Source organism: Alligator mississippiensis, chromosome 12, assembly GCF_030867095.1.
Source record: "Alligator mississippiensis isolate rAllMis1 chromosome 12, rAllMis1, whole genome shotgun sequence".
In the NCBI taxonomy this organism is placed as follows: domain Eukaryota; kingdom Metazoa; phylum Chordata; order Crocodylia; family Alligatoridae; genus Alligator; species Alligator mississippiensis.
In genome coordinates this window covers 36,569,750-36,578,751 of record NC_081835.1, presented here as the reverse complement: position 1 = coordinate 36,578,751, position 9,002 = coordinate 36,569,750, and the positions used below count along the sequence as shown (strand labels likewise).

The 9,002-nt window shown below is 48.3% G+C and overlaps 1 protein-coding gene across 2 annotated transcripts in view; it reads left to right on the top strand.

The window, feature by feature from the left end:
• Positions 1 to 7,219: 7,219 nt before the first annotated feature.
• Positions 7,220 to 9,002, top strand: part of IARS1 (isoleucyl-tRNA synthetase 1) — a 261,597-nt gene continuing 259,814 nt past the window's right edge. Inside the window, exon 1 of one of the 2 annotated variants that reach the window (XM_059716041.1) lies at positions 7,220 to 7,341. The gene's annotated coding sequence lies outside the window, so the exon portion shown is untranslated. The remainder of the gene's footprint in view (positions 7,342 to 9,002) is intronic. The other variant, XM_059716040.1, reaches the window with a different exon arrangement.

The following is a 9,002-nucleotide window of genomic DNA, read 5'->3' as shown; positions in this document are numbered from 1 at the left end:
CGGGCTCGTGTGTTTAGAGCCTTCAACCGGATTGGGCTAGAGGTTCGCGTGGAAGGAACTCTTGTCCGCTTTTCTTCTTTCCTGTCTGTAACTGCAACTCAAGCAAGTTTTCCTGCCTGCACCGCGACCATCTTCAGTGTAAGTAAAATAATCTTTAATCAACCGCTAAGCGTCCGTGCCTAATTCTAGTCTGCCGGCCTGCATTCCCCGACCCGCGTGCCAGGGCTGCTGGCCACAGCCCGCCACGTGCCCCCGAGGGCCTCGGACCGCTCCCGGCCCACACAGGCTACTGCCTTTGACACCCTGTGCTGCATGGTGAATTCCAGCAAGCGATGATCGCTATCACACAGGTGGTCAAGGACCTGGAGCCCCCTTACCAGATCATTGCCTGTGGCCAGGACCAAGTCCAACAGGGCATTTCCTCTGGTGGGACTGTGCACCTCCTGGGTTAAGTGGAGGTCTTGTATCTCGGCCAGGAACCTCCTGGAATGGTACGACATGGCTGACTGCTCCTCCCAGCATAAGATAAGGATAAAGCTGACTAGAAACACACAATATATGCAGAGTTTAAAAACAACTTACGTTATTATAGCTTCAGAATACATGTTTTAACCAATAGTTGTTTGTTTTAAAAACCTTTCAGAAAAAGACCTGACAAAATGGTATTTTCTTTAATGGCAGATGGCAGGGTAGATTTACACCTTATAGAGTAACTAAATCAGAGATGTACAGTGTAAACTTTTGCAACCCCCGAGCTCATTTAATCAGATGCGTTAAAAAGACATGTGTAGAGCAATGTGTCAAATGGAGAAAGTGATCTGAATGCAAAAGACAGGGAAGGGAGGGGAGAAGTGCACGGAGAGGCAAACAGTGAACACCAATCTGACATCAGTTCCAGGAAGATGCACAAGCCTGTGGCATAGGTAAACAAGGTTCTTTGGGAAAATGTGGTATCTGTGGCAAAAACTTTAACCTCCCTGGACATTCCATTGCTGGCTGACCTCAGAGTAGCTGTTCTTAGACAGCAAAACTTTAAAACTTTAAAAATGAATGGGAAATTGAAGAACAAGAAGTAATCTGCAGACTGGATTAAGAAACTATGTATTTTTTCCCCATTATCTGGATTTTCCTCTTTGTCCCTATGGGTTTATTGCTTGCTTACCTCTTCCTGCACTGCTCCCTTGTGCCAATGGCTGCTGTCCTGCCCATCCATACTACACTTTGCTTACCATTGCTGACAACTATGGGGAGCAAGGATTTGGAGTGGTTAATATGGTGGTGACTGTGAGCCTAGGCTGTGTGTGTAGAAGGTGGGGGTGGTGAAGGGGAGAGAAGAAAGCAGTCTCTTTGCACAGAATGAGAACTGCTGGAACTGCAGTGGGTTTTACTTAAAGGCTGGGTATCAGCTGTCTGTAATAAGGTGGGATGGATCTAGTGCAGGGGTGGGCAATTATTTCAGGCAGAGGGCTGCTTACTGAGTTTTGGCCAGCTGTTGAGAACTGCATTGGTAGCCCCGTCCCTTGACAGATGCCCCGCCCCTGGTCACTATCTTGTGACTGGAAGTCCTGTCCCCTAACCCCTGACCTTTGCCGCCAGAAGTCCCTCTCCTTGCCCCCAGAAGTATTCCTTTCAGCAAGGGATTTTGCCATCCTGGAACCAGAAAAATACCAAATTATATTCTAAAACGCAAGCATCTACAGCATTCATTAATTTGATTTCAAAAAATATTTTTGTCCTGATTTACCTGCATTTGTGTAGTGTACACAGAGGTGATGGCACAATAGCTTAAAATGAAGTCTTACTCTTCTATGTTGTGGGGGGATGGGTATAGGTTTGTGGGGGGCTATGGGTGTGTGGGTATGTGGGTTGAGAGAGCATGCGGAGGTGTGTGTGGATATGTAGGGTGTGGGTGGGTATGGTGTTTGTGGGGGACTGGGTTCCTGGGGTGCTTGAGGGGATGTGGGGGGGTCTGTGTATATGGCAGTGCAAGATGGTGTGGGTACATGTGTATGGTGGGGTGTGAGTGTGGGACTCAGCCTATGAACACACACACACTCTGCCCCTGCCTGCGCGCGCACACACACACACACACACACACTCTCTGTCCCTGTCTGCTCCCCCACACACACATTGTCCCTACCTGCGCATGCACACACACACACACACACACACACACACACACACACACACCCCTACCAGCATGGCTGCATGCTCCCTGGTCTGGTGATGCAGCCAGCAGCCAGGTGGTGCTGGAGCATGGTGGGGGCAGAAAGGGAGTGAAATGGTTGGGGGTGGGCGGGGCTGGGCTGTTCAGTCCTACTGAGGTTCCCCCTGGGCCCTACTGCCCCTGGCTCTTGTCAGCTTTGACAGGCTGCTGGGAGCAGATAAATATTAATTTTCTAAATTTTTTAAGTGCCCCATGGGCCAAATAGAATGGCCTGGTAGGCTAGATTTAGCCTGTGGGTCGTATTTTGCCTGCCCTGATCTAGTAGAAACGAGGGATCAGCTGACCATTCTTAAAACATGGACTGGATCAAACCTTCATGAACTAGATCAAGTCTCTGTGGGCTGTAGGTTGCTAAGTCCTGCTCTAAATGAAAGTACTATAATGTGGTTATCTAACTGGTTGGATCATTATGCTCAAATAGTAGTCATCAGGGGGTCAGTGTCTGACTGGGAGGAAGTATTGAATGGGGTTCCCCAGAGGCCTGTTCTAGGCTTAGTACTATTTAACATATTTATTAATGACTTAGAAGAAGGGATTGTGTGTACACTTAATAACCTTGTGGATAATACAAAGCTGTGTAGAGTTGCAGACACTTTGGAGAGTAGGATTATGATTTAGAATGACCGTGTTAAACTGGACAGATGAACCAAAATCAACTGAATTAAATACAATAAGGACAAGTGCAAAATCCTTCACTAAAGATGGAATAGTCAAATGCACAAAGATGAATTTGGGGATGACGGGCTAGGCTGCAGTATTGCAGAAAAGGACCTGGGTTTTATATAGCGGGCTATAAGCCAAATATGAGCCAACATTGTAGCTGGGTTGCAAAAAAAGACCAACAGCATACTAAGTTGTGTTATCAGGAATATCACCTGCATATCATGGAAAGTGATTCTTCTATTCTACTTAGTACTTGGGAGGCCTCACCTGGAATACTGGATCCAGCAAATTTGCTCCTGGTTGGCTGCCTACATGTGCCTTACTGTGCAGTAATTACTTGGCAGTTAATTTGCTACTTGCATTTGCAGGTAGTAAATTAACTGCTGAGTAGAGCAAATTACACCCATCCCTGCCCACCCCTGGTCCCATAGAACAAATTACAGCCCAGCCCCGCCCACCCCCAGCCATTTCACTCCCTTCCTGCCCCTGCCCTACTCCAGCACCACATGGCTGCCGGCTGTATCGCTGGACTGGGGAGTACAGGGCCGCACCGGTAGGGTGTGTATGTGTAATTTTGCACGTGTAGGTGGGATGCTTACTATGCAGCAATTTGCTCTACTGCACAGTACAGTGTCTCGTGTAGCCATGCTCAGCATCTATCTGTATACAGGCAAGGTACTTTGGGTAGACGTGATCTTTTATTAGACCAACTGAGCAGTTGGAAAAAAGTTCTTAGTAAGCTTTCAAGTGCAGTCACCCTTCTTCAGGCACAGGGAGTCTCTGCTTTTCTGAGACTCCAAGAAATGAGAGAAGCTAAAAGTGTGGCAGGATGACATCTTTTAGTTTCTTTCATTTCTTGGAGTCTCAGAACAGCAGAGACTCCCTGTGCCTGAAGAAGGGTGACTGAGCCTGAAAGCTTACTAAGAACTTTTCCCAGCTGCTCAGTTGGTCTAATAAAAGATATCACATCTACTCAAAGAACCTTGCCTGCCTATGTCCTTAGACCAACATGGCTACAACCAAAACCCAGCATCGGTATACAGAGTTTTCCTGGAATATGTAACTCTTCTGCGTTAAGAACATTATCATATCTATTCTTAACAATTTCTACAGGTGGCAGGAAGCATTCCCAAGTTTCACAATGGTGTTTTGGCTGCTATTAAGAACATTCAATATTAAATTTCCCATTTTCCTTTGTCATGTGGAAATTTGTATGCAAGTTGATTTCTTTTAACTTGAATACAGAACTGTATACATTTTTAACTATTCATAGAAATTCCTATAAGATTATCTCAACATATCAGTGAAGAACTATTTATACTTTTGTTTGATGTCACTTGGATCCCACACTATTGATTTGGGAAAATGTCTTGAGAAATATTTGCTATAAAATTATTTTTAAAATGCTGTAAGGTACAATGTTCAACAAGGAAAAGTGCAAAATCCTGCACTTCGGACAGAAGAATTCCATCCACCACTACAGCCTGGGGACTAACTGTAGAAAAGGACTTGGAGGTTACAGTGGGCGATAAACTGGATATGAGTCAGCAATGTGCCCTTGTTGCCAAGAAGGCTAATGGCATACTGGGCTGCATTAGTAGGGGTGTTGCCTGCAGATCGAGGGAAGTAATTATTCCATTCTGTTCTGCACTGGTGAGGCCACATCTGGAGTACTGTGTTCAGTTTTGGGCCCCTACTGTAGAAAGGATGAGGACAAGCTGGAGAGAGTCTAGCGGAGTGCAATGAAAATGGTGAGGGGGCTGAGGCACATGACTTCTGAGGAGAGGCTGAGGGAACTGGGTTTATTTATTCTGAAGAAGAGAAGACTGAGGGGAGATTTGATAGCAGCCTTCAACTACCTGAAGGGTTGTTCCAAAGAGGATGTAGGTAAACTGTTTTGAGTGGTGAGAGATAACACAACAAGGACCAATGGTCTCAAGTTGCTGCAAGGGAGGTTTAGGCTGGATATTAGGAAAAACTCTCTCATTAGGAGTGTGGTGAAGCACTGGAACAGGTTACCTACCCCTTTCATTCAGTAGCTGGAGAAGACAGCTTGAGCAAGGGAACATTGTTTTAAAATCACTTTCTGAATTAAAGTCTTATTTCTGTATATGATTTGATTCAAGGCAAAACTTCTAAAAATGCTTGTGAGAAATACAATTTGAAACTTAGTTCCCCCCCCCCAGTGCATCTCTGTACACACAATGTGTGTGTTTCTTTCCTTTTTCACATTGGGAAGACCAAGGTGCTCCATCAGCCTGCCCCAGCACAAGCTGCTCCCCTCCTTCAACAAACTACCAGTGGAGAACCCCTGGAAAACGTTGAGCATTTCCCATACCTTGGCAGTTGCCTCTCCCAGTCGGTCAGTCTTGATGTAGAAATCAAACATAGAATTTGCTGTGCCAGCATATCCTCTGGAAAGCTGCTTTGCTATGTCTTTGCTGACCAAGATCTGCAGATAGAAAATAAGATCCTGGTCTACAGTGCAGTGGTTATCCCTATGCTCTTCTACAGGTGTGAGATGTGAGTGACATACCAAAAGCCATCTTAAATGCCTGGAACAGTTCCATTAGCATTGCCTCAGGAAGATTCTTCTTATTACATGGGAAGACCACTGCACCAATGTAAGCGTTCTTTCTTTGGCTAACATAACCAGCATCGAGGCAAAGATCATGAAACATCAACTCTGCTGGGCTGGCCATTGTGTGTGGATGGCTGACGCATCTCCTGAAGCGAGTCTTCTTCTGTCAACTTAGTCATGGTAAGTGGCGGACAGAGAAAGTGCTACAAGGACACCATGAAAGCATACCTTAAGAAGGGTGGTATCAACCCTACAAACTGGGAAGTGCTGGCTTGTAACAGGTCTCAATGGCACTATACCATATATCAAGCTACAACCCACTTCGAAGAGAACCATGTTGTTCAGGAAGCTGAGAAACAGCAGAGGAGGAAGGAAAGTGCACATCCTAGCCAACAGTTATTCCCCGCACCCAAGGTAGCACTTGTCATATCTGTGGAAAAACTTGCAGAGCATGGATTGGACTCCTCAACCACCTTTTAAATTCACCAGTAATCCCTCCCCCTGCCTGCAGACATCATCCTGGTATCAATAGCCAATGATGACAGCCAGTGACTCTGGAAGGGCAGTGGTGGCAATTGTGGTGGGACTGCTCACAGCATACCAAATGGCCACCTGCTGTTGAAGAGGTGATGCAAGTGGTGGTTGGACAAGCACTTGTAGGGTGAGTGGGGCAGTGTCAACATAGCCTGTGCTCCTGGCACTGACAGCGCCCTGGATTGTGATAGCCCCACCTGTTAGCTCCACCCCTGAATTTCCTCACCCACCAGTAGCATTACACGCTGGATGGAGCAGCTGTTTGCTTTGATAAAGTGGTTAACATTTGACACTCCTAGTTTAAAACACTATGTATAACCTCTGCTGCAAATGAGTTTTGAGTGTTTCTATTTATAGTTTAAATTGTACAAGTAATGAACAGGTTTTACCCAAATAGTTTTGTAAAGTAAATGAAAACATCAATGGATAATGCCACTTGCAGCAGATGCTGTAATAATCAGCGCTATCAATATTATAAACCTAGTGAAATGCAATTTAGTATTTCAGTTGTTACTGTCTGCGGTCAATTGTCAGTTTTAGGGAGAAGGCAGAGTGTGTGGAAGACCCATTTTATCTATTAGCATGGAGTACAGCAACAGCACAAGTTATCAACAACCTATACGCAAGGGCATGGAGGAGTAAGGCCGTTTTAGATGTGACAGCCATTGCAAAGTGCTGTCCGTAGCCCGGTGCGGATCTTCAATGCAACCACTGACATGATAACTATGCCATCCCGAGACGGCTGGTACACCGGGTTTCGCACGCGCATGCCGGGGTCGGCAGGAAGTTTCCATCAGTGCAGCAGGCAGTGACATCCGCCTTGTCCCGCAAAGACCGGGTACCGCCCGGGGCCCGTTTCCTTCGGGAATAAACCCTTTCTCCCAGAAGGCCCCACCAGCGTGGCCAACCACACCTCTCCTGGCCCCGGTCACTAGCCCGGAGGCACAGCCAAGCCAAGCCCCGCCCCCTCCCCTGGCCAATCAGGAGGCGTCGATTCTTACCGCCCCTCAAAGAAACTGGCTGAGCTGTGCCGCTCGTCGCTCGGAAGTGCTAGCTCTAAACCCCGCCCCACCTCCCAACACGTCACCAGAAGCCATAGTAACCAGCCAACCAGCTTCTCTAATGGTGCGGCGTCTTTTTGAAGCCTGTGTACGAGGCACGCTGATTGGCCGCAGGATGCAGGCGTGTCCCGCTGCTTCCTGTCATGCTTTCCTCTGCTGGTTACATCATTCGGTCCGGCCGGGCTGGGCTGGGCTGGGCTGGGAAAGGAAGAAATCCCGGTTGGGCTTCGTCCGCGTACCCGGCCCGCGCTCGCGCTGAGCTGAGCTGAGCTGAGGTTTGTCCCGTGACTCGGGGCAGGGGAGGTACTGCCGGTTCGGGGTCGCCTGTGCGCAGCTGGGCGGGCGGGCGCGCAGCTCCTGAGCAGCTGCAGGGGCCGGGCCGGGCGTGGTAGGAGCCTGGCGCTGCGGGCGGCTTGTGGCGGGCCCCGCGGCAGCCACGTGCGGGCGGGGGCGTCGGCACCGCGGAACCTGCCCTGTTCCCTGCGGATTGTGCTGGTGGGGGCCTGGGCAGCGAGGCGCTTTCGCGGGGCTGGGCGCTCGCCCGGGCCGCGGTTCGCACTCGCGACTTTGCTAGGCGGGCAATGGGCAGCGGCTGCTCCCGGGCTAGCACCGATGTAGCCAGGGAAGCGGCTGTGTAAGGCGGCTGATACATGCTCGGCTCGAAAGTACTGGGTTTATCACCGCTCCTGGGGCAGCGCTCCCGCCTCGCGTGCTCTGCGGTGGGAAAAGGGGCTGCGGGAGTTGGTAGCTGCCTGCCTCTCCTGCAGACAGAGACTTTCTGCTCAAGGTGGAAATATAGTGGAAATGGTGCAGTGATGGTTGTGTAATGCGCACAACTTCCCGTGCCCGCCCCTTGCCAGGCACCCTTGTGAAGCTTTTTAATAGTTGATTTTTTTTTCTCTTGATATTTATTTAATAAGTGACTGTTTCCTAATATTTCTTTAATTGGTGCTGGAAGCACTTCAATTAATAACTTTTAAAAGAGCTATGGACTTTGTTGTTTCTGCTTGCTTTTCATCTTCAGTGATTTCCTGCAGGGATAAAAATAAACTCAATTCAATGTGTTTGTTAGTTTAAATCTCCTAGTTTCTATGCCAAAAATACAGAGTTTTCCGTAACTTGCCGCGGAAAATTGAGATGCATCATTTTCTCCATAAGCAGCTTTACTGTGTGTTTCATTATTAGAAACTGTAGTATAGATATGGTTCTGGTATTTCTAACACCTGTTTTAAGTAAGGTAAGAAATCTTGTGTTCTAAAATACAGCTAATGCTCTTGCTGCCATCAGCAAAGCTGCTCTGATGGAGAAAATACATTTTCCAGTTCTCAAACAGTGGACACAACCTATATAGGTTGAATTTTCATGTAGACTAACAGTGTAGGCTGAGCACCGCTAATCTTTTTCCCCAGCAGGCTGGATGGGCAGTGCCTGGTCCATCTGTGGGCCAGATCCAACTGGTGGTCCTTATTCAGCGCCTAGAGCAGGTGCATTGTGGCCCCATCTGGCTTGTGGAGGAGACAGGGGGCAGCCAAACCCAATCTGGCTGCCTGAGAGATGGCGGCTTGGCCTTGTCCCATTGCTGGGGGGTGGGGAAGGAGGGAGGGGTTGTGGCCTATCCCACCTCTGGCCTACTGTGTGGGGGCTTAGGAATTTGGAAGCAGAGGAGGGCTGTGGTACCTTCCCCAAACTTCCCAACCCATGGAGAGTCCCGAGGGCCGGGTGCCGTGGCTCTGCAGGCTTCATCTGGCCCTCGGGCCAGAGGTTGAGCACTCTTGGTGTAGATCATTCTGGTGGGAAAATCCAGGCTCAGAAAGCTTCCTGCAATATGAATCCCCTCTTAGCAGCTGTGCAATGAGTTATGGAAAAGGAGAACAGAATAACTCAGCTGCAAGAGATGGTTCTCAGCATGTACATCAGGTTCAGATCTTGGAAAATC